Genomic DNA, 7,197 nt, shown 5'->3' on the forward strand with positions numbered 1-7,197 from the left:
TCCAGTGAATTATTGTGGCATCTCCAGTATGCGAACAGGAGAATCTCTCCCAGTCTCGGTTGGTGGCTGTAAACGTTCAGAGCAATTGTTTTAATGTCCCATTAAATCATTCATATAGACCATTGGTTTGTGGATGGTAAGGGGAGCTCAGGATTGGTTTAAGGCCACAAAGCCTCCAAGTTGATTAGTGACCTCTGCAGTAAATTGGGTGCCCTGATGTAAAAACGGTCTTGAGTGGGAACCCCATTTGGGAAAAGATTCGCATTAGGGCCTCCGCTACCGTTTCGGTGTGAATGTTGGTCAATGCCACCACCTCTGGGTACCAGCTTGCGTAGTGTACCACGGTCAAGATATATTTCTTGCCGGAGGGACAAGTGTGCACTAAGGGTCCTATTAAATCAATGACCATTTGGCCGAACGATTCCTCTATAATGGGGAGAGGGTGAAGCTTGGCCTTGCGGCGGTCTCCCTTCTTTCCTACCCTCTGGCAGGTATCACAGTTTTGACAATACTGCCGAACATCTTTTGAGATCCCGGGCCAGAAGAAATTTTGAGTCAGCTGGTATTTGGTCCGACTGACTCCTAAGTGCCCGGATAGCGGGATGTTGTGTGCTATCCGCAGCAGTTCCTGTCTATACTTCTGTGGGATACCTAGCTGCTTAGTGGGGATCAGCACCGACCTAGCCACTTTCAGACTCTCTGTACAGCAATCCCTTGTATCCCTACAGGAATACTGTAGCGGAACACCTGGTAACGCGACCGGTTACCTTCGCTATTTCTCTTCCTTCAGCTAAACAGGAACCATCTAGGATATAAAGAGACCCATTTCCCCCCAGTAACTGAATAGGCACCAAACAAGATAACAAGACAAGACTTGAAGAACCCAGAACAGGACAGAAAGCAGAACCCAGAACATGTACACAAGAAACATGAGGGAAACAAGAATAGGACATGGACAAGGCAGGACAGGACTGTGCAAAATAAAACAAGAAAAGAGATACAAGGCAAAACACGAGGAGAAATAACTAAGTATTATATATGTAATTAACATTGGAGATTTAGAAATACATAAATGGCCAAGATGTATGCAGCCCACCACTGCACCAAAGTACTCCAATTACGGTGGGTCCTAACTGCCTACTTATGCATGACTAAAAGTACAATAATAAAACACACACAGTACAGCAAGGAAAGGAGCAGATGAATGAGACCACTGCTAGCAGGAACACACTGAAACAAAAGGATAAATGGCAAAGGGATGGGTGTGGCAACAAAAACCAAACATTAAAGAGAATCTCGGAGACTGTGAATTCCAGTAACGGAATAAAGGAATGAACCCAGAAAACCCAGCATAAAGAAAACCAGACATAAAATAAATAACCAGAAAAATACCATGAAAAACTAAACAAGAACTGTAAAAAGAGTACTGGATACCAGAAGCCATGGCCAGAAATGATCCGCAAACAGGAACAGGATGTGACAAATGTTTAGATCCCACAAGGGATCTTTCTCAAGCTTGAGAAAGATCCCTTGTGGGATCAAAACGTTGCACTTTGTTCCACTAAATGTGCTGAATTGATCCTTGAGTACCTGGACATACATTTTTGTTCAACTATCACAGAAGGGGTAGCTAACCCCAGGTCTGGTTGCAGCAGGATTGCAATACGTATGTAGTAATCCTCTCTTTTTTTGTTCATACAATGTATGACATAGACACTATTTTGTGAAGTTACAGTGCTGTAAAAGAGACGTGGCAATTTCTTTTTTTTTTTTATTCTTTATTTTATTTGTGTCAAATAACAATAATCATGCAGAGCCACAACAGCAACTGCAGGCATTTTCATAGTGTTACAAATGCGTGGCAGTGTAAATGGCACATTTTTTTTTTTTTAAATTACATGAAAAAGACAAACTCGTGAAGTTATAATGAACATGCTTGGTTAGGCATTTGAATAACATAGTTGGGTATGCATAAGCTTATAGTAATGTATGTGGGTTACTTGTTGATGTACATTAGAGTAAATGAGCTTTTAGTGCTTGATAGGTACAGAGGCTTAAAACAGAAAAGCAGTGTCAAAAGTAAAGATTGTGCTTCAACGCTTAAGATGCTTAAAAATGCTTAAAATAACCACCCCATGTTAACCCAGTGACAGTCAGGTAAGAGTCTATGTCAGCATTCAGGATCACCTCTTAGTGTGCAGTGTAGTATGCTGTAGTGTGGGAAAATGCTTAATGGCTGCCTCTGTGCTTATAGTCCCATTGGGTGACCTTAAAGGGGGGTCGCAGCTCTATTCCTGGGTCACTTGTATTCCAGCCGAGCACCAGTCCTGGGCATGTGGTGAGTCCCGCTTTAGTGGCTGTGGGTGGGCAAATCTTCCATTTCAGGCTCCCTACGGGGAACTGGGCGGTGCACCAGGTTGGTCCAAGGCCTTGTAACGTGTTCCCTCTTTGGGTTCATTATCCTCTGGTGTGTCGGGCTGTTATGCTGCTCCTCTTTTTTTTTGCTTTTAATAACATTTTTTAATTTGTAAAAACTTTTATAAAACTCTTTAAAACTTTTTTTTTTACTATTAACCCCTAACTAACCTAAACTCCCCCCAATTTATCCACTAACTTTTACCCACCCTAGCTAAATTAATAAATAATTTATAAATATTTTAGTAACTAATCAAATAAACTGAACCCCTGAGGGTTAAAAAATATAAACATTAACCCTTAGGGGTAAAAAAAAATAATCAGATCACAGTAAAATAAACATATCTGGCAATTGCCTCACTACTGAATGAATGATGCACGTCTCACTACCATTAATTTTAGTAACTCCATACATTCTCCTTGCTTTGTTTTTTACTATGATTATTATAATTTTTTTCAAATGCCCACCCAAACAGGGACTTGAACCCTGAACCCTCAGAATAAAAGTTTGATGCTCTACAAATTGAGCTAACCAAGCTCCTTAAAGCGGCACTGTCATGCTGAATCCCATTTTTTTTTAACCCCCCTCCCGCCTCCACTACATCCAATCGACCCCCTAGTCACCCCCAAATGCCCCTAAGCCCCCCACATTATCTATTTTGTGTTCTATATCTTCTGCCCCGATCTTTATTCAGGGCGCCGCCATCTTTGTGTGGGTAGGTGAAGTCCCTGTGGGACACGTCATCTACCCACACTACACAGACTGTGAGATTCCCGCACATGCCCAGTGAAACACCTGGACATGCGAACGGGAATTTCACCTATTCATTCATTCATCAGACAGACGAATGAATGAATAGAAAAAATCAAACGAACAAACAAACACCGAATATCAGTGTTCGTTTGTTTGTTCGGTTTATTACAAGGAGGGAGCTACCAGCATGCAGCTCCCTCCTTGTAATATGTAAAGACAGAAGCGTCAGGGAGCTGTGCTCCCCACCACTTCATAAGCCCCCCCAGGTCCCACCCTCACTCTATGGGGGTCAATATGACCCACATAATAGCATAAGGGAGATTAAAATCTCCCCAATACCCCTACTCGCTATACCGCAAGTAGGGGCACGTCCACTAAACAGTGAGCAGCCTAAATGGGAATAAGGGGGGGGGGCTACTGTCCTCCCCCCCCCCGGCACCCACCCCTGGGCGGCTGGTGGGGGCCATAATGGTAATAAGGGGGGGGGACCTACTGTCCTCCCCCCCGGCCCCCACCCCTGGGCGGCGGGTGGGGGCCATAATGGTAATAAGGGGGGAGGGGAACCTACTGTCCTCCCCCCCTGGCCCCCACCCCTGGGTGGCGGGTGGGGGCCATAATGATAATGTGGGGGGACCTACTGTCCTCCCCCCGCCCCCACCCCTGGGCGGCGGGTGGGGGCACTAAGTCAATTCCCCCCCCCACTCCCCATCAAGGTGACTAGGGGTCCCCAAGCCCCTAGTCACCCACCCCCCACCCAAATAAAAATGCCCCTACCTACCCCCCTCACCCTAAAAAAGTGAGGGGGGAATAAAATTGCTAACCTGTAAAGTAAAATTAAACTTACCATTCAACGTCTTCTTTTTTCTAAAATCTTCATTTTCGTCGAACTAAAAATAAAATAAAAATCCCGAGCGCAAAAAAAAAAACCCGACGGAAAAGAAAAAACCCGAGCGCAAAAAAAAGAATCCATCTTCACCCATGGAGGGTTCCGCGCAGACTGAGCTCCGCAGGGCGGGGGAAGGCTTATAAAGCCTTGCCCCGCCCTGCAATTAGGTTAAGAACACTCTGATTGGTGGGTTTAAGCCAATCAGAGTGTTCTTTGTCATTTTACAAGCGTGGGAAAGTTCTTTGGAATTTTCCCACGCTTGTAAAATGACACAGAGCACTGTGATTGGATGGATTTCAAGCCGTCCAATCACAGTGCTCTGTGTCATTTTACAAGCGTGGGAAAGTTATTTGGAATTTTCCCACGCTTGTAAAATGACACAGAGCACTGTGATTGGATGGCTTGAAATCCATCAAATCACAGTGCTCTGTGTCATTTTACAAGCGTGGGAAAATTCCAAATAACTTTTCCACGCTTGTAAAATGACACAGAGCACTGTGATTGGATGAACTTTCCCACGCTTGTAAAATGACAAAGAACACTCTGATTGGCTTAAACCCACCAATCAGAGTGTTCTTAGCCTAATTGCAGGGCGGGGCAAGGCTTCATGGGTGAAGATGGATTTTTTTTTTTTGCGCTCCGGTTTTTTCTTTTCCGTCGGGTTTTTTATTTTATTTTTAGTTCGACGGGTATGATGGTTTTTTTATTTGGCCTTTTTTGGGGCTGAGAAATGAAGATTTTAGAAAAAAGAAGACGTTTAATTTTACTTTACAGGTTAGCAATTTTATTCCCCCCTCACTATTTTTTAAGGTGAGGGGGGTAGGTAGAGGCATTTTATTTGGGTGGGGGGTGGGTGACTAGGTGCTTGGGGACCCCTAGTCACCTTGATGGGGGGGTGGGGGGGAATTTACTTAGTGCCCCAACCGCCGCTCAGGGGTGGGGGCGGGAGGAGGACAGTAGGTCCCCCCCATTATCATTATGGCCCCCACCCGCCGCCCAGGGGTGGGGGCCGGGGGGGGAGGACAGTAGGTTCCTCTCCCCCCCCTATTACCATTATGGCCCCCACCCGCCGCCCAGGGGTGGGGGCCGGGTGGGAGGACAGTAGGTCCTCCCCCCCATTGTAATTTATGGCCCCCACCCACCACGCAGGGGTGGGGGGGGGGACAGTAGGCCCCCCCCCCATTTTAATTTATGGCCCCCACCCACCGCGCAGGGGTGGGGGCCGGGGGCGGAGGACAGTAGGTCCCCCCCTCATTATCTTTATGGCCCCCACCCACCGCTCAGGGGTGGGGGCCGGGGGGGGGACAATAGGTCTCCCTCCCTTATTTTACTTTAGGGCCCCCACCCGTCGTTTAGGTGTGGGGGCCAATAGGTTTTCTGTTTTTTTTACAGTGAGCAGCCATAGGCTGCTCACTGCTTACTAGACATGCCCCTACTCGCGGTATAGCGAGTAGGGGCATATTATTTACTAATACCAAGTCATTTTTACTTAGTGTTAGTAAATTTGGCTGAAAGAAAAGTTTAGGTCTTTCAGCCTTTTAGTAGATAGCTCCCTAATACCGTGGGAATTAGGGAGTTATCTACTAAGCGGCTGCAAGATGCAGCCACAGCAATGAATAGGATCGGAGTTTCATTCATTAGAATGAAATTGCGATCCGAACAAAGTGCCGAATTGCGTTCTAAAACAAACGAACATACTGTTCTCATTCAGTTAGAACGCAATTCGGTAGTTTCGTCTAAAATGACAGGAAGCATCGCGGGAACACAGAGGAAAGATAAGGATTATGGGAAAATTGCTCTGACCAGCGGAAATGAAGCACACTTTGCTCCTCCGCTGGTCTGAGCTGGTCAAGCGGAGAAATCCTCCATAAGACAAAGAGTCCCTACTTTGTCTTATGATTTTAAAGAAAACTAAAGAAGACAGGAAGAAAAGAATAACAGATCCCGAGAGAGGGGGAGAAGAGGAAGAAATTTAGGAAAGGTAAGTTCGGCATGACAGTGCCGCTTTAATTGAGGTAAATAACCAGTTGATTTGTGCAAAAACAGTAGTAATACTGAACCTATACTTTTAAATATAAGAAAAGATAGGGTTAGGGGCATTAGTGGCAGGAGAAAGAGAGATAAGCAGCACCAAGGGAACCACAACACCGGGGAGGACCAGCATCCAACCCGGGAGAGGAGTTCTACAGCACTCCTTTACATTTTCACACCGTTGGGCGCTCCTTTATATTACGTCTCACCTTGATTCGGTGTTCATATCTTGTTTTTCTTGATGCTGACTACACATCAATTTTAATTCATTAATACTGAAACTGCTTGAAACAATAATATCCCAAAAATATAGCCGATATGTCTGATTGATAAAACTACAAATTCTGAAATTGGCAGTTGAACATAGGGTGCGGAGAGATGATGAATGATGCACAATTGCATTATACTCTGCTGGGTCCACTTCTTTTCACGTTCTGCATGAGGACTTCCACTGTCAAATATTTCCCCATAGGAAAGCATTGATTTACCTATGGGGAAATGCTAATGCAAGCACGGGTGGAGCCTGACCCAGCGCTGACGAATCCCTAATGTTTCTGTTTTTCTTCATTTACAATGTTTGCCATGGCATCACATTGTCTGAACTTGATTATATTGTAATTTGCTAAATCTTTTACAAAAACAAAAAGACCTCATGAAAAAATAGTAACAAAAATTTTAAAGGGCACTGGATTTAAACATTTCACATGTGGCACTTTTGCTTAGTAAGTAAGAGTAAGCGCTGCATTAAACACTAACAACATAACAAGACTTTTTTTTTTTTTTTAGACAAAATTCCAGGAGCGCCCGAACAGGGACTTGAACCCTGGACCCTCAGATTAAAAGTCTGATGCTCTACCGACTGAGCTATCCGGGCTCCATTGATGAAGCAATGATCAACGTTCTTACAAACAAAATGATAATACTCAAACTCTACTTTTAACTACGGAAAATAAATAAATCAAATATCCATATATGTCCAGCAGATAGCTCCCTCGGCCGATTGGGCAAGATCAGGAATGCACATAAAAACCAGATGATAATAATAATAACAATAATAATACTGCAACCCTTTTTGTAAATACAAATAAATGTTCAAATAGTATTTTGAATT

At 44.4% G+C, this 7,197-nt stretch overlaps 1 non-coding gene across 1 annotated transcript; it reads right to left on the reverse strand.

Moving 5' to 3' along the window:
* Positions 1-6,887: 6,887 nt before the first annotated feature.
* On the reverse strand, positions 6,888-6,960 carry TRNAK-UUU (transfer RNA lysine (anticodon UUU)). Its single transcript has one exon. It is a non-coding gene; the product is annotated as a tRNA-Lys (tRNA).
* Positions 6,961-7,197: the final 237 nt, after the last annotated feature.

Source organism: Pelobates fuscus, chromosome 12 (genome assembly GCF_036172605.1).
Source record: "Pelobates fuscus isolate aPelFus1 chromosome 12, aPelFus1.pri, whole genome shotgun sequence".
In the NCBI taxonomy this organism is placed as follows: Eukaryota; Metazoa; Chordata; class Amphibia; order Anura; family Pelobatidae; genus Pelobates; species Pelobates fuscus.